General features: G+C 46.7%; 1 protein-coding gene across 14 annotated transcripts in view; it reads right to left on the reverse strand.

Annotated features, from left to right (window-relative positions):
- Positions 1 to 25,840, reverse strand: part of LOC123614968 (uncharacterized) — a 501,406-nt gene that overhangs the window by 320,009 nt on the left and 155,557 nt on the right. The window contains exon 1 of one of the 14 annotated variants that reach the window (XR_012499261.1): positions 22,067 to 22,234. The exons of the other annotated variants lie outside the window; for them this stretch is intronic. The gene's annotated coding sequence lies outside the window, so the exon portion shown is untranslated. Of the gene's footprint in view, positions 1 to 22,066; positions 22,235 to 25,840 lie in introns of those variants that run through there. 14 annotated transcript variants of the gene reach the window in all.

Genomic DNA, 25,840 nt, shown 5'->3' on the forward strand with positions numbered 1-25,840 from the left:
AAATGTGCATTGCATGGAGGGAGGGAACAAACGAAAAAGACTTCATTTATTTCTGCAAATTAAAGGTCTAAAAAATTTTATAAAATCCTTTTGACTCAGATGAGAGCTTTCTGTAATTCTCACAAGACTAGAGTTTAAGGTAACAACAACAGCTCTTCACATTTCTATAACATTTATCATTTACACAACACCGAACATGATCTCACTTAATCCTTTTTGACAACCCGATTATGCATTAGTACCCGAACATTACAGCTGAGAAATCCAACCCAAAACATTGACTTGTCCAAGATCTCTGACATATGACTGAACATGAACAGAACGTTGGCCCAAACTTAGGTCTTTGGATTAAAGGTTGGGTTTGTTTCGTTGTTTGTGTTCATGACATACATCCCCTGAGGATAAATTAAGCTCACCCCTGACACGTTTGCAAAAGGAGGCTTCATGGAAGATGGAACGTTAAGATGAGTCTTCAATGATGGTTAAGTGGATAGACAGAGAGGCAAGTACAAAGTGCTTGATGCAGGAAGATGGATGTAAAACAAAAGTGCCAAGGCAGGGAAGTCTATAGTTTACTCCCAGAGCTCATAGAGACTGGCCCAAGAGGGGCTCTCATGGTTGAAGAAGCCCCCACCACCCCCACCTCCACTATGGCCTTTTTCTTTCCAACCAGGTCTTCCATTCACATTGGGCATGAATCTGAACGTGGCTTTACATCAAGCAGACAGCTCTGGGGGACACAAGTGATGTCTGCAGCAGCTGATGCAAAGCCAGAGCTGGGCTTTGAGATCACACAGTCAGCCCCACCCCACCCTCCAGCAAGAGGCTCCCTACCGCACCTGCCGGAGAACCCCCAGTGAGTGACAGGGTGCTCTATCCCAGGGAGCCCCCAAAACTTTATGGAGCATCTCGAAATGGCCAGTCATTTTTGAAAATGGGCACTGGAACCCGCTTGCATCAAAATCACTGTAGGTAGTTTTTAGAAATAAATTTTCCCCATTTCTCGTATGATAATTCTGACTCTCTAGGTATAGAATGAGTCTTTAAACATGATTCCCAGACTCTGTATCAGACAAGCTAAATCAAAATTACCTAGGGAGGGGTGTGGGAACTGGTTCTTTAAAAAATCTGTCCACATGGTTTTTAAAAAACCTTCCCAAATGGTTCTACAGTGAGGCTGGTTGGGAACCGCTGAATTGGAATATTCTGATTTCCAGCCCAAATCTCCATCTGGCCCCTCTGCCTGTCTCCCCCTGCTCTGTCCCCTAGAGCCACCAAAGCTTTTAGGGCCTCCTCCTCAAGACACCTGCTCAGTGTTTGAAAAATAAAAGCCATCATCTCCTTCTAAGTCTTTTCTTTTTAGGACTAAAAGGAACATCACAGCAAGAAAAAGAGTGATTTGCCTGCTAGGAGCCTCCAGAAACTAAAGTCTAAAAATAGTATTTGCTTCAGGGAATTTTTTTTTATTATTATTCAGAAACAAAGTGTTGAAAGTGTAGGGAAAAATCAAACTGATTTGCTTCACCTATGTATCAATGTATTCCAAATGCTGGGGAACTCCTTTCTCTGAGTCAGTTTTGTTTCGGCAAGTGACCCCGGGGAAAATCAAAGAAGAAATGGCTCAGGCAGATCCATGAATTGCCCACTCCCAGCTCTTCTCAGCAGGGAAGGGAACAGGTTCCATCCTTTGCCCGCAGACTCCATGCAGAGCCCCCGTCGGCATGCTGAGATGTCCGGGTTCAGCGGGATTGGGCTCTGGATCTGGGGGAAGGGATCACCTGTACATTCACGTCCTGGGAACCCACCTGGAGCGGAAGGCTGAGAAGCCCAGCCGGAGGCTGCAATGCACAAGCCTCATCCCTCCAACAGAGCCCTGGCATCTGAAGAGCCTGTGCGCATCAGCTGGTCCTGGGAAGGGAGGGCTTGAAGGGGTCATAGTTCCCTGGATGCAATGGTACATTAAGCACAAGTGCTTATTCCTCAGACTGGATTTATTTTATCACTGGCCAACCATTGGTCCTGTTAGTCCCAGCAGGGTGGATGGGTTTCCCCAGTGGGCATCCCCTTTGTGTGCTGACCACATTTCTCCATGACACACTTGATGTCTAGCAGGGGCTTAATACCAAACGTTGGGGAAATAAAGAAGGGCATTGAAATAAATCATCAAACATAATTAATGTTGATCTATCCTTGAGGCAGAAAGTGAGTCCAAAACTGCTAGGCCTCAAAATTGTGTTACTGCCTGAGAGGTGAGGGTAAGGGATGGGTTAAGAATTCTTGCCATAGATATGGATAATCTTTCACTTAAGATGTTCACAGTCCTCAAAAGTCTTTCTTATGCTTCATCCCAGCTTAGGGTCAAAAAAATCCAGTTCTATAGGCAAGGTAACTACTATTATTCCATTTTACAGATAAAGTTGAGGTTGAAAATTCATATCAAAGGTGGCAGAGGTAGAAAGTAGCAGAACTGGGACTCAAACTCTGTTGACCTCCAAGTCCAAGATCTTTCCAAGAGATGATCTTCTTTATGAAAGCTAAAGGGACTACGTAGCAGAATCCACTGGCACCCAGGAGCCTCTACCCTCAGCACTCAAGATGCCTGTTCTAAAATATTAACTTTCCTGTCGTCAGCATGGCTTTGTTTCTATTGTTTCTACGAACTACCTGGATCACCTAGCCTAGATGAACCAGCAAAGTCCTAAGGAGACAGAAGCCAGCATGTCCAATCTTGTCATCAGCAAGTCTCATCCAAGATGTTTGGATTCACAGGCCCAGCAATAGGACTTACACATTAAGGGGGCCTCCCTCTCTCCTCTGCAGTCAGGGGCAAGAGCTACCGTACAGCATAACAAGGATGGGGGAGAGGAGACTAAGGTCCTTCAACCCAGGAATATTTGACAAGCAAGACTGGACAGGGAGTGGGGAGGGCTGATCCAAGAAACCAAAAAGAGGAGAGGTCAGAAGTGAATCCTATCAAGGAAGGGGCTCAGCGCCATCACAGCGCACCTCACTCGGGAGGAAAACTGAGGTGGGCACACTTCACAGCAGCTTCGAGCTGTGTACCTTCCCCGTGGCTGTTCATTTTTACCTGATTCCTGCAATTACTAAATGAAAATCTCAGGGGTAAACAGAGAGTTAGGGGTGAGGGAGGAGGAAGGAGGCTGTGGCAGGGGACCTGGAAGGGGGACACAGGGAGGGCTGGAGAACAGACGGAGGCAGCAAAAGTGGTCCGGAAGCACAGACCCCTTACTAGCCAAGATGGTGACCTTGCACGAATTATAAAAGAAGAAACAGACCTTGCTTTCTCAAGACACTTTATGGCCATCTGCTGGAAAATTGGCATAACGGTGATATAAACTTAGGATGACGAGGAATGTGAGTAACGCTCCCTGGGGTTGTCCAGGCGCAGTGCACAACCGGGAGCCGACCCCTCACCTCTACAGCAGGCGGGGGGAGGGCACGGCTGAGTTAACTATTAGGAGTCCGCACCTGGGACCTGGAGCCGCTCAGCCTGCCCCTTCACAGTTTCCTCCAGCCCTCACTCAGATGAGAACTCCTGTCCCACAACAAAGAAGGGAATCCTGATGTCCTCCTCTCTTTCTGCTTACGTTGGTTCTTGCCAGCCCCTTCCCTGCTTCAGACGGGGCGGCTGTATCAGACACTTCGCCTCTAGGTTCACACTGACGGTCACGGCTGCTTCCACTGCAAAGGTAGAGTGCAGGGATGCTCAGAAAACAGGACACTGCATCTGCATATGACATTCCCCTGGGCACACACCATTCATTCACTCTTTCCTGAGAGCATATCCTTCTCCTCTAGAGGAATGGAAGAGAAGGACTCTTTGGGGGCCGGAGGGTGGGGAAAGTACAGAAAGGAGATGCATAAAACTTAGGAATCATGGAACCAACCTGGATCAGAGCTGGGAGGGATCTGGGCTTCATCCGGCCCAGCCCCCTGGCTTAAATATGGTGAAACAAGTTGCCTGGAGGGGAAGGTGTCCCAATCCCCATTTTCCACTGGGGGCACAGCGGGGAGCTAGGATTAACTCAGATCTCTTAACTCCCTGACCGAAGCTGCATTTCAGGGCTTCAAGGTACACCAGGCAGCTCAGTTCCAAGAGAGACATAAACTGTGCTCAGGGGTTCATAAGAGCCACAAACAGGGCCTGACCAATTAAGCCTCAGACCACCAGCCCACAGGCAATGCCCACACACACTGCCCACACACACGTGGCATCCTACAAATGCATGTGAAACAAGCACGGACCGAAACCTAACCACCCGGACACAAACAGCACCCAGGCAGGTGCACACAGCACATGTTCACATGGGCAGGTAAAAATAACACCAGAGCCCGTTTGCTGAGCTTCTCCAATGTGCCAGCCTCTGTCCTGGGTAATTTATATTCATTATCTCATTACCCTCCCAATAATCCCGCTTGTGAACCCCGCATCACAGAAAAGAAAATGAGGCTCAGAGAGACTGAGTACCTCACCCAAAATCACACAAATGATGCCATATATAAATGTATATACACATCCATTATGAAATACTTTAGAACACATGTATGTTATACTATTAATAACATGTAATGTTAGGACCGATAACGGCAACGATGATAAAGATGTGTAATAGTAACGAGGATGATGATGGCCAACTTTCTAAGGTGCTGTTCTAAGCCACTCAGCATTCCAAGCCCTTTCCATGAATTAGCTTTTTTCATCTTCACAGTAATGCTGTCAATTTGGTACCACTTTGTAGGGGAGAAGACTATAGCCCAGAGAAGCTAAGTAGATTTCCCCAGGTCCCCCAGCTGCTAAGTAGGAGAACTGGATGTGAACGCAGTCACAGGGCTTCATGGGGATCAGGAGGAGAGGCTGTGGCCAGGCCCACCCTGGGCTCTGGATTCAGCCCCGAGGCTGACCCCTTCATCCTTCCAGGCGGGCTCTCTTGGGAGGGATCATTCCCGCCAGCCCTGTGTCCTCCGCCCCTGCTCACCTCTGCTGAATTTCAGCTGCAGTCAGCCAGCAAGAAGGCAGCGCCCCGGGTCTCCTGGGGATGGAGCAGTGAAGGCTCGGTGTCCCCAGGGGAGGGAGTCAGGCTGCTTGTTCAACAGCTGAGAGCTTTGGCGCTGTTTTCCAGGTGGCTGGGTCCAGGGCTGAGGGAAAGCCAGGGAGCTGACCCTGGTGCCTGCCATACCCCGGGGGCCGGCCCCTCTCCCCGCCCGCCCATGCAGCCGGCCTCCCAGGCTGACTGCCTTCACATGCTCCCCTCTCCTCCCAGGCAAGCCCCTCTCCCAGGCCCTCTCTTTCAGCAGATCAATCCATTCTGTAAGAGCAGAAGAGTGAAGAAGAGATCAGGCTACAGGGATGGAATGCATGGCCCCGATAAGAGAAGGAAGAACCACCGTCTGCGGCACAAGGGGGTGTGGAGGGGATAATAGCCCAGACCCTGTGTTCTGTTCAGCCACACAATGGGCAGCTTTCAGTAGGCGCCCTCCTGGTCTCTAATCTAGCAGGAAGGGCACATGTGCAGTCTATTAGCATTTATTTTCCCTTTCTGCTTTGTACTGATAACCCAGTTTCTGACCCAACCTCTCGCTTTCCTTTCACTCCACATTATAATTCTGCTTTCTTAAAATCCTATTCAGCTATATTAAAAAAAAAAAAAAAAAAAAAAACTTCTAACTCTCTCTCTCTCTACTTTTCTTTCTACCTTTTGAAAGCACATCAGTAATTTTTTATTTTTTTTTCCTCGGCTGAACCAAGGTGACTCCTACAAAGGATTTACCATTCTGGATCGTAATGATGGTTCAAGAGCTAAGGGACAGGTAGCGTTCTTCAGACTGTATTTATAAATTCACTAATAGAAACCAGCATAAAGGTTGAACCTCGGCAGCGAAACACACAGCTGTCACAGAAACTGGACGCCCAGGACAGGCAAAAGGTACACGGCCAGCTCTGCTCTCCAAAGAGCCTGAAACAGAGCACCTCACATGTGGGCTCAGGCCCGACCCTCCTGGGATCTCGCCCCGTGGTCAGCACTCCTACTCACCCTGTTAGTTGTTTTCAACAAAATTTGCCTAAGGTAAAATGGAGAGTTTAACCAATGGTTAACGATTCTGAAGGCAGACATTTCACGAAAACTTCTTAAGCTCTTCTTCTGAGAAAACTAGCAAATTGCTCGTAACCATAGAACGTGGCACCTTCTGCAGCCAACACCTTTTGTTCATTACTGGAGCCTCCCCGACAGGAGTTAAACCTATTGATCACTGGAATGTCCTAAAACAGCAGCTGGATAAACGAGAACACAGCTGGCATGTAACTACCGTGTGGAATTCAGAGGTTGCCGTCTGAGCCCGAGTTTTATGCTGCATGTGCTAGTTTGGTGTGGTCTATTTGTATTCCTTCTGTGGCTTAAAAACAACCCACCAACATAACAAAATGAATAGGCATTTCTAACCCAGGGGAAGTCTCCTGGACGCCATAGTGATGCTGTATGGTTGTGTAAACATTAAGAGAAATTTGGATTCACAACTTCATCTAAGGGAGTCATTTCTCACAGAAGTCTGACCTCCTGCCGCCCTTGAGAAATATAAAAATCTCTAGGAAATTGGCCACATGTACGAGAGAACAAGAACACGGGATGAGTGACACCCAGGTTCTCACCCAGGCAGGCTTTTTCTTTTCTTGGAAGGGTACCGGCTTCCTTAACCACAAGTGTGAGGAAGATGAAGGACTGGACTTCAGAGAAACGTCTCACTGCGTAGGTCAAGGTGAAGTGGAGGAGAACATGTTCTGGTCGTGGATGACAAAGAAGGGCAAGAGTCATGACTTCTTCCAGTCAATAGAAGGTCTTTAGGCAGATGACCCAAAGGGCCAAATCAGCAGGACCTGAATGTTGGGTCATTTCCTCAGGAGTGGAGGCTGTGGTGGATTCAAGCATTCACCCTCTCTTCACCATGCTTTTATGAAAACGTCTGGGAAATAGCCAGAGATCAAGGAAGATGCTGGGTTGTGTCTGACTTGACCAGGTCCAAACGGGGACCAGGCCCTGGCCCTCAAGTCTCCATGTGTCCATCTAGGACTGGAGGCTGATGCAGGCTGGTGATAACGGGAGGGGGCCGTGGAAGGGTCCTCGCCACATGCCTGCTCGTGGGGATGGTCTGTAGAAATGCAGACTGGACAAGATCGCGAACTCAGTGGCCTACGGAGGCCAGGCAGGTAATGTAAATGAGGGAAATGGGCTGAGCAAGAACCTTCTGTGGCCAACTAGAGAGCCTGCCTGCATCCTGGCTCCAGGACAGCCACTTCTCAGTTCTAGTGTCATCAGTGTGTTGCTGGACAGGAAGACAAGTCCTATGTGGCCAGACAACGCAGACTTCCAAGAGACACAGAAAATGGATTCTGTTTTATGTTTTCCAGTAATCCAAATGTTTTAAACTATTATGCAGGCCAGATCTGGACCTCGGGCCATCAGTGGGCAACCTTATTGCAAAGAACATTGAATCCGTCATTTGTATCATTACCAGGTGTCTCCACAGTATCCATTTGGACCAAGACCTTGTTTCTCCAGTGAAATTAGGCAAATAATTCTATCTCCCTGGACCTTGGTGCCCTCTGTGTAGAAGATATTTTAATTCCCAACTGCAATTCCAGATGTTTTCTTTCAGGGTTCATTCAGGTATTCAGTGTCCTAAGCACTAAGGATACCAAGGTGATAGTCAAGATACTCGCACAGCTCACATGCTAGGTGGGAAGGTAGGAAGAGAAGTACAAAATATATATTCACACACACATATATGCATACATATGTATACGTAAAAGCATACACATATATGTGCGTGCACATGTGAACATGTATGGACACATATGCATTCACAGTCTGGATCGATTTGGGATATCTGTGGTAGGTAAAGGCAATAGGATTTGCAGCTGGTCTGGATGTAGAGAATAAATTGAAAGAGAACATCAAAGGTGGTGCTTAGATTTGTGGCTTTAAAACCAGTGGATGAGAAGGATTGAGGCATGAGGTTTACAGAAAAATCAAGAGTTCTGTAACCGAAGTTGTCAAATCTGAATTGTGTATTAGACACCCAGTGGCAACATCACGTATGACTCTGCAGACCATACCTACGAAAATAGAAACTTGCTCATTGGTTTCCTCAAGTCAATGGACGTAGATTAAAATCTACGAAGCTGCTTGTAATAACACTGACAATCACCATATCTAGTGGCAACACTGACCTAGGAGTCAGGGGCCACACTCTATATCACCAATATCTTACTTTATTGTACAAACGGTTCCAGAACAATTATTTTTTACAATTTTATGATAAAATTATGAGAAACACGCCACTTCAAGCTTTTATGGATCTGTTTGTAGACATCTGACGAAAGTGTTTCTAACCAGCACTAGAAATCCACCTTGGAGCTAGCTTTCCCTGCTTTGTCGTCACAGGCCAAACCCGTGACACAGAGAGTGAACTTGACACCACGAGCCATGGGAAAGGAAAGCGGGAAGACGCACACGGTCCTGAGTGCACCCGGGTGCGTGGTCGCCTGTGAGAGTGAAGAGCCTTCTTCATTAATTAACCTTATTAATACTATGCTATGAAAAATGGCTCATTAGCTCCAGCATCGTAATCACGCCTACAGCGTTTCCACCTCATGGAGCCCAGGGATTTACAACGACTGCAGTACTCATTGCAGTAGCTGCGATTTTTGACAAAGTGCACGTGTACCACCTCCTCCTAATTTACTGAGCCCTTTTGCCCTCCAAGGTACCTTGTCAATGTCTAGTGATTTCTCAGCATTCCATCCCAAAGGATGCTGTGGGATGTCAAGGTACCAGGAGGAGGAGTAGAGCCCTAAACCCAAAGCAGAAGCAGACTGAGCTTCCAGAAGAAATTAGACCTCAGACAGAGTAGGTGTTCTTATGTCAAGTGGGTGGTGAATACGAGGGGTCATTCGGAGCAGTCATCCCTGATTACAGGAAAAAAATGAAAGTCAAAGAGAAACTAGATGGCTCCTCTACTCTGTGAAACTCCTCCTCCGCCCCCAGACAGCAGGCCTAGATCTAGCAGAGGGCGGGGGAAGGCTCTGATCTCTAACGTGCTGTGGAAGGTTTGAACCACTGCTCAAAGTCAGAGAGAAAATATTTACTTTATAAAACCCCCCTAACCAAAATCAGCCTATTCAGATTAATATTGCTTCCTGATACTGCTTTCCAAATGTTAGGGGCAATGACCTGGAAAAGTGAAAAGCTTTATTTAAGAGTGTTGATGTCTGCATCTAAATGCATGGCTCTTTGGATGTCAGAAGAACAAAACAGCCATTGGTTGGAGTTTAATAATCTTTCGCTGTCCAGATATGAAACTTGTGGTTGCCCCCAGTGAAGACTTCCAGAGAGCAGAGCTATAACAACACATGGTTGTTTGGTTTAGAATGCAGAAAGTCACAAGGGAGTGTCACTTCCATGTTACCATTAGAAGAAGCTAGGTAAACTGTAAAATTATAGTTTTTAAACTCATCAGAGAGCTGAGGATATCAGTAAGTCTAAATGAATTAAATTCCAGAAAGCAACGAGCCTTTCCTTGGAGAGTAGAGACTCAGAGTTACCAGCATCCTTAGTAAAATGGTGGAAAAGGAGGAATTCAACAGAGACAAAGGTACAAAGAAACCAGCCCAACATTTCATGAATCTCCCACAAGCTTGTGTGAGCTGGTGAGATAGGAAGCCCCTGGTATCCCATCTACAGAACTACTCACTACCCATGCCCCCCTACCTTTCCCATAGGCCTTCAACAAGCATATGGGAGTAGTATATTAAAGGCTGGGGACAGGGCAGAGACCTGAGAGAGATCCCCCCTCCCACAGCATATGAGACCTTCTGGAATCTCAAGACAGCAGCCCCTGCAAGGTGGACGTAGAGCAAGAGGGCTGAGAAAATCTTCCTGAGACACCACGGACTTCTATTAGGTGCCCAGGCACAGCCCCTGGAGGTCTTTGCTTAGTGCACTGGAGCCGCTGAAGGCTGGGAGCAGGGGAACAGGATGCAAAGAAACTTCCCAAGAAATGGAAAATCAGCATCAGGACTAAAGAAAACAGAGAAGTCTCCCGTGACCCAAGAAGTCGGCGGGGAGTCTGTTACGACAGAGTCTTCCATTGTTCAAGAAGCTGTAAAACTTAAAGATCTCTTTAATCTCGCCTGTGTTCAGATCCCAGGCCCTGCTGAAGGGAGAGTCTTGATCATATCCTCCGATCTTTCAAGGCTAGAAGTGAACTGGATCTAACCAGAGCCACAATAAAGCTCAGGCCCAGCCCAACACATCAGATTAACTCATCCTTCCAAACTACCAGCCTGACAAAAGATGGGACTTTTTCTTTCCTAGACGTAAAGTTTATTTGCTTCTACCTCTTCAGTCCTTTTTTATACATATGATCTCTGCACATAGTTTAAAAAAATTAGGAAACACAAAGAAGCAAGAAATATGATCCATGATTAAAAGAAAAAAAAAGAGCAATGGAATCAGACTGAGAAAAAGTCCAAATATTGGATTTATCAGGCAGGGAATTTGAAGAAAAAAAAAGTCTATGATAAATATGTTAAAGGATCTAAAAGAAATCATGAACAGTATATGTGAGAAGATGAGAGATTGATCAGAGAGATGGAAAGTGCAAAAAAGAACAGAACAGAAATGCTATAAATAAGAAAAACAATATCAGAAGTGAAGAATTCCTTCGATAGAGTTAAAAAACAAATTGGACAAAGTAGAGAAGAGGATTCATGAACTTGAAAACAGGACAAGAGGAATTACTCTGAATGAGGGAAGTTTCTAGAATGAGGGACATGTTTTACATGTTGTTTTCAGAGGCAATTACCTAAGTGTATACAATTGTCGAAACCAGTCAAATTGAACCCTTAGGATCTATGCATTTTATTTTATATAAATTAAATATCAACAAAACATGAATGAACGAAAATATGGAGGGATGTTATTCAACACATTCATTGAGCTTCTGTCTGTAGCAGATACTTCACCACCAGCTGAGAGTAAGAGTGTATCTATTATTGCTTTATGGAGCTTACATTCCCTGAAGGAGTGGGAGAGCATCCTCTCCTTCAGGGAAAAAGTCAGGGCATTGTTCCCTCAGGTGAGATCTTTAAAACAAGAAAACAACACAAGGTCATAAGAGGGTATGATGGATTTTGGTGACACAAGGAAACCGTATTGGGACCCACATATCCCCCAGGCCTCAGCTCTGTGGTCAGTGGAGAACCCTGGTCACCATCCCCCCCCACCACTCCAATCCCACCCTACTCCCCACTGCTACTCCCCCACCCCCCAACTCCCCTGCTAAACACAGGTGGTGGCTCAGGGGTGGGCTGGTAAAGCTTCCTACTCATTGCGCAGGGCAGGGGCCTCCGGCGCTCCAGTGCCCAGGTCTGGCCTAAGGAAAGGCACCCAGGCTCTGACTTCCCTACAGCTGCCAGGAAAGGCTGCATAACATAGTTGGGAAATTCCAGGAACACAATGCCCCATGGAGTGAACTTTGACCCATCAGAGACAGGAGCTAGGAAGACTCAATCAATACATTTTTTAGCCTTCCTTCTCCCCCTCCCCTACACTCCCCACACCCCCTGCCCCATACTATTCTCAGGTGCAGTCATTCCATATGGCCCCCTAGAGAAATCTTGTGTGTTCTTGAGAAGCTGGGGCAAACTGGAACCCTGACAAAAGCCCCCCTGGCATTTTCCCCTTCCTTCCCTGCCTCCCTTCTCTTTATTCCTCACTTGCTACCTGGGGATTAACCCTCCCAGCTTCCCAATAAACCACTAGCACTGGAGCTTTGCCTCGGGCTCTGTTTTCTAGATACCCAAGCTCATAATAACACAGAACTGCTTCAGAAAGAGAATAATACTAATAATTTTTAATAAGTATTAATTTTTAATGTGTATTTTTCTAAGTGCTTTACCTAAATTAACCCTGTCTAATCCTCACAACAGCCCTAAGCAGTATTTATCATGATCCTTACTTTACAGATGAGAAAACAGAGGAACAGGTAGGTTACTAACTCACCCAAGACTACACAGTAAATGGCAAAACAACTTGACTAATCCAAGCAGCCTGGTTCTCAAGCCCACTTCCTAACCACTGTGCTATACTCCATCCTTCATAAAAATAGACTTACCATATGATCCAGCAATCCCACTCCTGGGCATGTATCCAGAGGGAACTTTAATTTGAAAAGATACGTGCACCTCAGTGTTCATAGCAGCACTCCTTACAATAGCCAAGACATGGAAACAACATAAATGTCTATCGACAGATGACTGGGTAAAGAAGTTGTGCTATAGTTATACAATGGAATACTACTCAGCCATGAAAATGGATAAAATAATGCCATTTGCAGCAACATGGATGGACCTGGAGATTGTCATTTTAAGTGAAGTAAGCCAGAAAGAGAAAGAAAAATACCATATGATATCACTTTTATGTGGAATCTAAAAAAAAAAAGACAAACAAACTTACAAAACAGAAACAGACTCACAGACATAGAAAACAAACTTATAGTTACGGGGAGAGAGGAAGAGGGTGGGAAGGGAGAAATTGGGAGTTTGAGATTTGCAGATACTAACTACTATATATAAAATAAATAAGCAACAGGTTTATACTGTATAGCACAGGAAACTATACTCAATATGTTAGTAACCTATAATGAAAAAGAATATGCAAATGAATATATGTATGTATATGTTTGACTGAACTATTATATGGACACAACATTGTAAATTGACTATACTTCAATTTAAAAAAAAGAAAAAAATTAGTAAATGAGATCAAAACAGTGAACTCACCTGGCATGATGCCCATGACAGTGTGAGCTTACTAAAGAATCTGAATGCCCAAGGAAGCTAGAAATACAAATCTGAAGTTTGAACTAGACCCACATATTCCAGTCGAGGGCTTGGAGGCATTTCCCCTCATTTTTTTAACGCAGCTTCATTTGACCCCATGCAGAGGTAAGTGTGTGCACACCCAGGCACACTCTGGCGTGTGCAGGAGGCCCAGCGAGGCACACCCACCACGCTGGAAATGGGAACACAGGACAATTGTCTTCCTCTCTCTCCACCCCTCCCCCATCCCTGCAGTCCTTGCAAATGCTCTAACAGACTTGTCACACGATAATGAAAAACTGAAATGTGACGGATTCAATTACAATTTATATTTTCACTTAACAATCAATTACCTTCCCCTTATTGGAGGAACATCATTAAGCTATGATACCAGCTCTGGAGAGAAATGCTCTCAGGGAGAGAAGCCGCTGGCCCAAGGAGATCTGAACAGGGTTGTTAGTCTCCCAGGAACCTGGGGAGGGGGAGAGGAGAGCCAAGAAACCTCCCGGGGCTGCACAGGCCTGAGCAGGGGAATGTTCTCTGCCTGCCTGTGCTGAGAGGGGAACAGGGCCCCCCTCCTTCCTCCTGCCCCTGTGCATGTGTCTGTGGCTGCTCCCCCAGGCTGTAAAATGAACTAGAAATATGAAGCCCCCATTGCGTGTCACCCAGAGCAGCTGATCTCTGAAGTTAAGTGTTTGCAAAGAAAGGGATGAAGGATGGTGGAAGCAGCGCTGATAAGACAGATGCTGCCGAGGACCAGGCAACAGTGTACGAGGCAGAAGCGGCTCCTCCGTGCTGCCTCTGCTGAGATCCTTCAAGAGGTTTGGGGTGATCAATGCACGCTCGCTCCCCAGGTGGGTTTTGTAGAGCTAGAGATGCTCTCTGGGGTTCTGCGTCATGGAAAGCCGCAGCGATAAGCCCTGCACAGACGCGGCGGCCTCCAAACTGCAGCCGCACAGGAGGATACAAATTGAAATCCCAGCTTTCCTTCAGGGAGACGTAAAGAAGGGAGGGAATCCCACTGCAGGTTTCTGTCTCTTTCTCTCTCTCTCTTCTCCAGGGGGGTAGAACCCAGACTGGAACAGGCCTCCCTGCTTCCAGCATCTCCTCTTCTAAACCTTTCTCCACACTGCAGCCAGAAGGCGTTTCCAAGCACACAGATCTGACCATGTCACACTTGAGGCTTTAAACCTCTCATCATATAAAATAAAGACCAAATTCTCTAGCATGGCTTTTGAAGGCGATCAGAACACGCTACCCCAGAATATGCCACTTTGGCATCAGGATTATTTTGCGTGTAAGGCAATTGAGAATCAACAGATGCAGGAAGAGTTCTCTGCCCTCCCCTTATCTGCCTAAAAACAGGGCATACATTTCCTTTTGTGAAGGCCTTTAGCCCTGGTACCAGGAAGGCAAGAGAAGTCTTATCACTGGAGACGGAGAGTCAACACTGAGATGAGTTTGCATAAACAGACCTCACTGTAATAACCCTTATCTTCCACGAGTCAACCCTGTATGTCCTAGTCACTTCCCCACAATGTATTGTTCCTTGAAGCCCAAAGCCTCTTTCTGTTGTTAAAATGGTATATAAGCACCCAACACCTAACCATTTCTTTGAGTTTAGCTCCATTTCTGTGAACTCCCATGCATACAAATACTTAAAAAAAATTATATGCCTTTTTTTCTATTATTCTATCTTTTGTTCATTTAATACATGCTTCCCCAGGAACTGAACCTAAGAGGGTAGAGAAAATTTTTTCCTCCCCAACACATTCAAGTGCTTCCCAATCTTGCCTCTATCACATACACTTTCCAGCTCCCCGTTAAACTTGACCTGGTTCTCAAACCATGCTTGTAAGTGCCTCCTAGAATTTACACACACGCTTGCATTCTCCCGGCTTCTCTGTTTGACCCAACTCCAAGTAAAACCTTGAAGTCCCTTCAAATATTTTCCTCTCCTGAAGCCTTCTTTCAACATCACCAGGCAACGAATGGCCCTTTTGCCTTGCACACCAAACACTTTGTCCACACTATTTGCTCACACAGTCTTGTAATCATCATGATGTAACACACAGAACACACTGAAGAGAGAGAGCAGGAGAGCACTAGGGGAAAATGGCTTGGATTCCAATCCCAGTTCTGCCTCTTTCTAGCTGAGGGCTCTCACGCTAACTGCTTATCCATTCAGTACCTGTTTCCTCATCTGTAAAATGGGATGGCTGTGCGTGACCTCATATGAATAAGGTGGTTGGGAGGATTAAGTGAATTGCTGTATGAAAACCACTGGATCCGTGCATGACACCTAGTAAGTGCTCAATAAATGCTGGTTACTAGGTATTTGATTTTTGGTGAACTAAAAGTTTTTATGGAAGGGTCAGTTAAATCTTAATAATCTTTCTACCCAATGTCAAAAAAAGCCTATCACAGAGCCTGGTGGTTCATAAATTCTCAAAAAACAAAACAAAACAAAACCCCAAAGTGTGCTGAATGAACAGTCACTCTGCAGAGCTATTGTAAACACAGTAGCTGCTAGTATTCTAAACTGTGAATACACAGTTTTGTGGAACATTTCAGCTGCTGATCCTGTCAAATGTGCTTACATGTAAGTATTGTGAAAACATTTTAAGGGTTGATACTGTCAAATGCATTGAGGAACCACTGTGAACGTTGACATTGTCAAGTGGGGTGTCAAATATGGTTATATGAAAACAATGTAACAGCAATGTACGTGACATATAGATCTATATTAAAGATGCGGTGCCGAGAACAAGGTTAAAGCAAAGCACGGTCCAAATAAAATACCAAGTCCTACCTTTCAGCTTATGGTCTTAAAACTGTGATGGATCCAGAAATTCATCACGTACTAATCCTTTTAAAAACATTATGTTGTCCTGGGTGGGGGAGTGAAACTTCATGTGAAGGGATCCTTAAGGGAAAGATCCAAGGAGGAGAAGCAAAGGTCACGGCCCCCGCCCACAGTGAGTCTAAGTGAGATTTCTGCACACTCTTCTACCTGATTTCATGGAGCTGGGGTGGTGTGGCCAAGACGTTCCGATGGCAGCCTGGGTCTTTGGTCATAAATGCTGGAGTCTTGCATTACTCAAGCCAGCTCCAAAGAGGGTGGAAAATGAGATACCCTCTGTCCCCACAGGGTCCTGACCTGGAAGGGACAGTGGGGCTCCTTTTAACGGTCTGAGTGATACAGCCCAAACCATACCTCACCCAGACCCCCCTGCACCACCATAACAAATTCTGGGACAATGGGATTGCGTCTTACACATGATCTCAGCTCTGTTTCTGAAAGGTAGCCATTACTCTCTAGCTTAAAATCAAAACAAATGCAAGAAGATAAAAAATACCCCTGTGTTTCTACTACGTTAATTTGTCTATTGTATCCAGGAGAGAGAAATCATAGCTTTGTTTTATATCTGCTGGTCACATCAGATCTGAAATGGAGTGTCCAGGTTAGAAAAGGGAATTAAGAATAGCATTACCTAAAATGTTTTGTACGGTGTATCAAGAATCATAAAATGTTTACATTCTTTGCTCTACTAGTTACAAATCTGGGAATCATGCACAATTTCTCATGTTTTAACATCTTTGAAATTTGGATGCACACTTGCAACTGATATAGGCATGTAATGAAGTGTTTCTTTTCTCCCCCCAAAAAGTGCTATTAAATTGATGGTGTGTCTTAAGTTAGTTGGATTCATGTGTGTGGCTGCCAGAATAAAACACCTCAGTCACAGTGGCTTAAGCAACAGAAATGTATTTGCTCACAGTCCAGAAAGTTGGAAGTCCAAGATCAAGGTGTGGGTGAGTCTGGTTTCTCCTGGATCCTCTCTCCCTGGCTTGCAGGCGGCAACTTCTCACTGCATGCTCACCTGGCCTTCTCTCTTGCTCCCTCGCATCCTTGCTGACTCTTCTTCCTCTTACATGGGCACCAGTCATGTTCGGTTAGGGTCCACCCTCATGACCCCATTTAACCCTTGTTACCTCTCTAAAGGTCCCATCTCCAGAGACAGTCACACTGTGGGGTTAGGGCTTCAGTGTATGAATTTGGGAGGTACACCATTTAGTCCAAAACATCAGTGGTGTCTTAGGATCAAGAAATACAGCATAGCCTTGATCATCAATGAGCAAGAAATGAGTGTCTACTGAAGGAAACAAGAGATATCACCACACCTATCCTGACAGCTGGAATGTTCTGGCAGCCTGGCCCATTGCTGAACACCCCAGCTCAGCCGTCAGGGGAAAGACAGACCCAGCATTCCTCTTCCCTACTCATCCTTTCCTCAGGTCAGAAATGGCTCCTACCATGTTCTCTACTGTCTCAGCAATCATTTTATCCCTTCTAGCTGATAACTCTCACCCAGTGCCTGGGGCGCACATTTTGCCCCCGACCATAATGAGTCATATTATAATTTTATCTCTTCTTTAACCACAGAGTAATCTTCTATCTAACTCCTAGTCTTCCTTCAATATTTAACTATCATTTCCTACCCTGGAAACCATTCTTTGACTACCCCACCACCACCAAGCAAGGGGGAAGGTGGACCCTTGTGAGCTCTCAGTGCCACTACAAAGTCTGTCTTATCCATTGTCATTATATCACATACACACACACACAGTGAGCCCCTTAGTGCCAGAGACTGTCCTAGTCAACTTTCCACCTTCATGGCCCAATACAACCGCTTCTTAGCTATGTGCCCTCTATGCCTCGGTTTCTGTCTCTATAAACAGGGACAGTCACATAACCTACCTTACAGGTGACGTGAAGGTGAAATGAGATGGTGAGGTGTAGACAGTGCTTGGTGCAGAGTCAGTGTTCATGTGCAGCTGAGGATGGTGATGAAGACAACAGGGCAGCAATCAGAGAATGTCCCGAGGAGGGACGGAAGCTTCATCTAAGTAACAGTTACGTGTTCTCCACCTTTTCCCTCCCCCATGAGACCAAGGAACACAGGTCTAGGCACGGGGATCACTTCTGGAGCTAGATTTAAGGTGAATAAATGACTTGGGCTCCACCTAACCTGGGGGCCATTCAGGTTTATAGTGACAAATAGTAAGTAGGCTTTTAAAGGTTTAACCATAAGGACCTTAGGTAGGTAGGTAGGAGAGATGAATAAATGCCCTATGTAAGACATGACAAGTCAACTCAGTCCCTTCAAAGATCTTTATCCTGTCAACAGGCTGCCCACAAATATTCAAGCATTTCCTTCTCCTGTGCAGTGTGGCTCTGCTGGGGAGGGGTCCTTATGGGACCACCCACTCATCTCTCCAGGGAACACCCCTGTTACATGGTGTACAGTGTGTAAGTAAGGACCACGCACAGGGAAACATCACTGTGGGCAATGATTCCCATCCAATCTGATGCTGAAATCTCACCTCTGGGATGATATCTTCAGAACATGATTCAAGAGGACAAAGCTCTATACATGTAGGAAGATGTTCACTGCAGTCGCATCTGTGGTCTTAAAAATACGAATCAGCACAGGAACAGCTCAGTGTGCCCTGGCACTGACAATAAGACATCCTCTAGCTACGAAGAGGAGTAGTCGGAAGTCTTCGCTTACAGTTAAAGAAGAGACCAAAGTTCCATCTGCACTATGATTACAGCTGGGTGAAAATACATATCTGTGGCCAAAACACAAGATATGCCAAACAGAAGCCAGATATTCTGTTAGGGAAGAAGGAATTGGGGGAATTATGGATGGGTTTCCCATCTATATAAAAGAAGTCCTCAATTTTTTATAAAAACCTTTTACGAGAAGGTTTTACACAAAAGGATGCCCTGATTAGTTGGTTCCCAGTTGTTGGGGAGGCTCCCTGGCTCCTGATGATGAAAAGTTCAGGCAGTCCCAGTGGCTGTTATTGTTCCAAATAGTCCATAAAATTCACAATCGGAAAGAGTTGGCCCAGAACATTCTCAGCATGGATGAGGCTTATGTCAGATGGTGGCTGCCTGCTGCCTCTTTGGGGTTTTCCCAGTTGCAAGATGCTTAAGGAGAAACTTCTCTTGCTTTCCTCCTTGTTGTGCACACTTTAATTATTAATACAATCAATTGGTGCTCACTAAAGGTTTTTAAAGAGCTTCTCCGCTTGTTACTGTGACTTGGATGACGTTCGATTCTACAGTTTGGCCAGAGGAACACCAAGGGTTCCACAGCCCAGGCAGGTGAAGGAATCCAGGCAGGGCCATCTAGGTCATTGCAGGGCTGGGTTTGAATAGTTGATGTTTTTCTGGTATTAGTTCTGCTTTGATAACGCCTTGAAGTAGGTGCAACTCGTTTACTGAGTGATTTTAACATGATGGGATATAAATATGAGTGTTCTCGATTCACTGCCTGTGATCAAACCTCATCCAATCTCCCATTCCCAGCCCTTAACAACACCTTCCTCAAATTTCATGACCTTCTGATCACTTTTGGTCATTAAAAGTCATGTACGTTTACAACTTCCACGTCAAACTAAATGTCCGCTGCTCCTCTCCTTCTCAGCAAGGCTGACAGGGACCTTGACGGCTTGCAGTGGGGGACTGTGGCCCCCTGGTCCTCCCAACCCTTCAAGGCCTGGCCACTCTGCTGATGGGCTGGGAAGAGAGGAGAACAAGGAATCAAGCATCACTGCTTAACTCTGCTGGTGGTCCCAGCTCTCTCCAGGGCACAGGTAGACTTCTTCGGAGCCACCCCCTCCCCTGCACACGTCATTCGGATCAGAAGTCCAAGTCCAGCTCTTATCTTGTATTGTGTGCTATGGACCAAATGCCTTTGTCTCCCCCTCAAGTTCATATGCCGAAACCCTAACCCCTAATGCGAAGGTGTTAGGAGGTGGGCCCTTTGGGAGGTGATTAGGTCATGAGAATGACGCTCTTGTGAATGGGATTAGTACCTTACAACGGGGCCCTCCCCCAACACCACCTTCACCCCTCCCATCACGTGAGAGCACAGTAAGAAGCCAGCATCGATGGGTCTTCCTCAGATGCCTAACCTGCCAGAAACTTGATCTTAGATTTCCCAGCCTCCAGAACTGTGAGAAATAAATGTTTCTTGTTTAAGCTGCCCAGTCTGTGTTGCCTTGGTAATAATAATACTTACAGACTAAGATACCGTGCCAACACACATCCCAGTCCCTGCTGCGGGCATCCGCCACCCATCAGGCAACAGGCGCGACAGGCAGGATACTGCAAGCCCAGCCCTGTCCACACTGCCTGCTAGACCCATGGAGAACTCATGCCCCCGAAACACCAAAACACAGGCGTACAGGCTCTCCCCTGTTCACCTCCGTGTCCATGCTGCCCTGTCTCCCTAGTTCTCTCTCCTCCTATTCTTCCATGTATAGGGCCAGATCAGAAAGTTGGCAATCTAAGAAGACATGTCATCTGGAGTTAGAATATGAGCTTCACTTCCTTGTTGTAAGAACCCCCATTTCTCTTGACTTGCGAGGTTGGGGTGAGAGACGAGGGAATCACTTCTCATAGAGAACCCTGGGTGATAATGACCTCGGTCAGAGTCTTCTCCCACTTCGTCCCTTCTCATATACAAACTGGGGAGGGGTTTAGGGCAGAGCTGATGGTAACAGGACTAGTGTGGAGTCTAAATGTTGCTGGTTCTCCCCAGCATGTAAAGAACTCAGCATCTCTTTGGACATAGTTTCAGCCCCGATCACCAATTCTGGGTCAACAGGGAAATCCATTCAACTTCCTGCTATGTGTGCGAGTTTAGATTTAGGTCTAAATTGGCCTTCTACTTCCTTTGCGTTTAGCTCACATTTTAGAAAAGGGGAGAATTCAGTTTTACTTGATCCAGGCTTTGGTTAAAGAGTGAAGTCCAAGGGCCAGCTAAAACTGCCACAGGGCAAGAAAAGGCTGCTCAAGGCACAGCTGCAGAGGTCGGCCCTGCCTGGGACAGGCAGGGAGTGAAGGAAGCCCCAGGGGAGCCCCCGCCCCCCGATCTGCAGAACCACCTGACATGTGAACACCCAGAGAGACCTCCAGGGCTCCATAAAGGCTCCATGTTTCGGACACTCCCAGCTGAGTCAGAGCTGATCTCATTCAGGCAGAGCACCAACATCTTCCACTGGAAGATTCCACCGGAAGGGTCCACTGGAACCAGAAGTTACCACACTCCTTCTTCAATTTGGGGGAGGGTGGGAGTTGAGTGCCAATGGGACACGCACCTCTGCCCTTTATATGGGTCGTGGGCCAGTTCATCATATCTTCAGGCTTCAACTTCTTCCCGTAAAATGGGGAAAACCACATACTCAACAGGATGCCAGAGGATTAAATGAGATGATACTACGTGAAGCACATAGGACAGTGCTTGACACAGAGTGGGAAGAACAGATTCCCAACCTACCTGTTACCTCAGTGAGACCACAGTGACCAGGAGATAAATGGTCGCTCTGCCTTCAGATTATCCATAATCCAGCCACATCTCACCATGGCCACTGCACCCCTGTGGTCCAAGCCATGATCACCTCTTACCTGGCCCATTGCAGTAGCCTCCAAAGTGAACCTCTGCTTCACCCTTGCCCCCTACAGTCTATCAGAATGATTCTAATAAAAGGTAAGCAGAGACCATAATTCTACGTAAAACCCTGCAATGGCTCCTGTCCTCATCAGAGTGAATGCCACAGTCCCCACAATCACCTACAAGGTGCAGTGTGTTCCACTTCCATTGCTGTCCTGTCCAGTCTCCATCCCACTGGCCTACTTCCTGTTCCTCTGACACAGCAGGCCTATTTCTGCCTCAGGGCCTTTGCACTGAGCAGTCTTTCTGTCTGGAATGTTCTTCTCCCTGATTGCCGCATTACTGTCCCTTACTTCCTTCAGGTCCTGCATCAGATGTCACCTTCTCGGTGGTCTTCCCTGATCAGTCTATTTAACGTTGCATCATTCCCCCATCTGCCCCAATGGCTGTCCTATCCTGCTCCCCATAGCATTTTATCTCCTCACGTATCATGTAATTTACTCATTTATATTATTGTCTGTTCTGTTTCCCCTTCCCACCCCCACACACACCAGAATGTAATACCATGAATGCAAGGATTTGTGTCTGTGTCGCTTACTGCTGTACCCCAGCATCTAGGACAGTGCCTGGCACGTATTAGGTGCTCGATAATCAATTGAATGAATGACTAGATGAATAAAAGGACATGAATACTCACGAGCAGGATGGGTAAGACCCAGTTAACTACTCCCACCTCTGGCTTCAGTCTAGCCTCGTTGTAGGGTAATGCCGAGAATGAATCAGAGGAAGGATGTAGTCAGCTTAGAAGAGAGCGTCCAGACTGAGAAACTGGGCTCCACCCCAGTCTCATCTCAGTTTGGACCCAATGTTAGAAACACATTTTGAAAGTCTCCTCTTTAGTCATTCCAATCACTTGTTTCCTCTAAACTCCAACTTGTCTGGGGACCAAAGTCCAAAGCTCTTGCAAATAGAAGCTGCGTTAAGCACAAAAAAGTTCAATAGCACTTTAACCATTTTGACTTCAGAGAGCACGCCTGCTGCCTCAAAGCCTCCCCCTGCTCCCCATGGCTCTCTCAGGTACCGGCTGCCTCAGACTCTCTTTGCCCAAAACCTTGATTCATACCTTGAATGGAAGGGACACAATTCTTTCATGTGTGGGAGTCTCTTGGCCTGAATTGCAAGTAAAACAACAACTGGGTGTAAGACAACTATAATTAACTGGCAAGTACTTGCTCCATCTAAAGGCATTCAGACATGAATGAATGAATGAATGAAAGAAAGAAAGAAACAGCTAGCACTGGTCAAGTCAAACAAAACAATTTAGATCCACAAACTGTCAGTCTGATTGCAAGTTTTGCCCCTACAACAGTGCAGAACTACAGCAGGCACTTAAAAAACAGCTGTTGGCTGATGACTGACTCAGTATAAAGTACCAAGTACTCACCCATAGAAAGTACCCTAGACCAGTATTAGAGTCTCGTTTCAGGAAGAGAGCCTCCCATTTTGCAGATACAGTTTGTGGAGCGTCCTGCGTCTCACCCCTCTCTCCCATGGTCTCTGATCCAGGGGCAGGGGGTGTCTGCCAACGCACTGGTCACTGGGGAGAGGCTCATCCTCTCTGCATGGAGGCAATGCCAAACACAGGGGTACAGAGGACAGAACTGCCAGTGGGATGAGAGCTGGGCAGGGAAGAGACCATGGTTCTCACTACAGTGTAGCCTCTGTCCCACGCTGGGGTTTTAACTGGTGCTCAGAGCACTTGCATCAAGTCTGCCCAATCCATGCTTTCAACCCACGTGCACACACCCTCCTTCCCACCAGCCTCTGACCAGCCTTCCCCCTTTCCTTTCCCAACTGGACTTTTGCTCAACCTGCTCAGTAGCCTGTAGAAATCCTCAGGACATCTGCAGTGTTAAAACAAGTGTATCTCCATTTTATTGCACCTGTATTTCTTGTAAAGAGCAATTTCATTTTGTGTCTCCATTGTATTCCATCTGACTTTTGCACTCTGAAACTTCTTCAAACAAAGCTCTCCTTGTGAAGCAGGAAACACAGCTGACAGCCTCCTGCTCTCCCAGCATTTTTTTTTTAGAATGAGGAAAAGAAAGTACAGGGCTCAGCCTGGAGCACTCCAGCCCAGTAGCTGCTGCGTCCCAGTGAAGGGGAGGGAGAGCTGCCTCCACCAGCTGTGAGCAGGAGTCACGAAGGCACCGCACCCCTCGCTCACTCCACCTACTCCCCACAGACCCAGGGAGAACACTTAGGAACTCGTCAGCGGGTGAGGGAGTGAATATTTGCATTATTGTAATAGCCCCTTAAGTTGTCTTTTGACTCTAATCTCACCTCTATCCGAATCATTCTTCACGTACTTCCAGAGTAATCTTTCATGTCACACTTGTTGACCTTAAACAAATAGGCTGCCAGTTATTTCTCCAGCAAAAATGGGTTTACTCAGGATCAGCAAAGAATTGCAATTTGGGGGCTGCAACCATGGTGAGCTGTGTACGAGTCTCAAGCCAACAAGGAGAAGAGAACTCCTTTATGGAGGGGAAACGAAGTTGGGAGGCCTGCACTGAACAGAGTCCATTGGAGCAACTGAGAGTTCGAAGTACAGGAGCTTTTCATTGGCTGCCTTGTGATAGCCTCTCGCTGGCTGGGCTCTTGCCAGGTAAGAAGAGGAAGGCTTTCTTCCTCCTGTTGGGCTCTGCTAGCCTCGCAGGGCAGGAGAGCTCCCCTTTCTGGCCTCCTGACTCAATTTTAATTGAGGTTTCTGTTTATTAATTTTCACACTCTCATACTTCAGACCATTCAATGACCTCAAGATAAATCTCGTGAGTATGAACTTTCCTGATGTGGTGTCCACCTGTTCTCTAGCACTCACCCCCCTTCACCCTCCCCTCCAACCAGAGCCACCTTCGTTCATGTTAGGCATAGGCCATGTTCTCAGTCACCTTTGACCCCCTGGCCTTCTGTCTCTGTGACCAGTGCACTCTCCCCTCCCCAACTCGAACCCCTTTTCAGCCAGTCTTGTCCTTGGTGGAATGAAGAAATGGGTGAGTAAGTGTTGAGATCAAATGGAAACGTCTGGTCTGGGAGTTCAGGAGAAATACTTGGGTCTCAGATTGAGTTTGGGGAATGATCACGTGGTCCCTAAGGCTTTCATGCATGATGGAAGGAGCAGCCTCTGCCGCTGGGCAGGGGGGACTCTGGAGAGTCCTCCAGGGCCTCGAGGCTGTGCCCCTGAGAGAGGGGACTGCGAAGTCACACTCAAGAGAAGCAGCACCGAGGGCTAAGCACCCGCCCTGTTTCCTCCCCGGCTCCCACCTCTCCTGTAGCCCATCCACGGTGGGAAGAGGCGGCGTCTCTTCACAAACAAAGCCTGTCTTCCTTGCTCTCAGCAGCCATGTCCCACCTGAGTCTCTGAAGAGCTTTTATTGCATTGGGGTGGGGGGCACCTTGCTTAGAGTGAAGCTCCTCACAGCCCAAGCAGCAGCAGTACTAGTTTGACCAGAACTAGTCAAGGCATTTCATCTGTGCTGGGGGTTCTACCTGCAGAGTGCAGAATATTCAGGACATTCAAATCAAATAAAGCCCACTAGAGAAGGAAACTCAGGTCTGGGAGAGAAGCAGCTCAGATCACTGGGGGAGAAAAGGCACCAGCCCTGCCTGTGGTTTCACCACATCCGGGGGACAGGTCCCAGAGAAGCTTATAGGGAGCCAAGGAAGGCAGACCCAGGCGACCCAGGGAGTTCCCGTAGGTGACGGTGAGGAGACAGGGGTCAGTTCAGAAGAGCAAGCACGTGTCTACTTCATCTTGATCAGAAGTTGCAGTGCAGAAAATGTCTTATGACAAGAAAGGGAAAGAACAAAGATTTTCCTTTAACAGTTTTTCTCAGGTTGAGAGCAAATATGAACACAATTGTTGTGAGTTGAATTATGTTCCCCACAAAATTCCCAGGTTGAAGTCCTAACACCCAGTACCTCACTGCCGCAAAACGTGACCTTATTTGGAAACAGGGTCATTGAAGTTATAATTGGTTACGATGAGGTACTAGGGTGGGCCCCAATCCAATCTGACTGGTGTCCTTGTGAAACAGAGAGAGCTGGACACCAACAAGTGTACACAGGGAGGATGCCATGTGAAGATGAGGGCAGGGTCTGGGTGACGCCTTCACAAGCCAAGGAAGACCAAAGGTGGCCAGCAAGCCACCAGAGGCCAGAACGGTAGCCTGGAACAGACTCTGCCTTGTGTCCCTACAAGACCCCAGCTGCACTTACTCCTCTATCTTGGACTTCCAGCCTCCAGAGCTGTGAGACAATACATTTCTGTTGTTTGAGCCCCCCAGTTTGTAGTCACAGCAGCCCTAGCAAACTAATACAAAAAGAAAGCAATAGAGAGAGAAAGTACGTTTCCTACTCGATGTCCATCCCAAACGCAGGGAACCAGCTCTGAAACCTCTGGGCCACCGCT

Source organism: Camelus bactrianus, chromosome 15 (genome assembly GCF_048773025.1).
Source record: "Camelus bactrianus isolate YW-2024 breed Bactrian camel chromosome 15, ASM4877302v1, whole genome shotgun sequence".
Taxonomy (NCBI): domain Eukaryota; kingdom Metazoa; phylum Chordata; class Mammalia; order Artiodactyla; family Camelidae; genus Camelus; species Camelus bactrianus.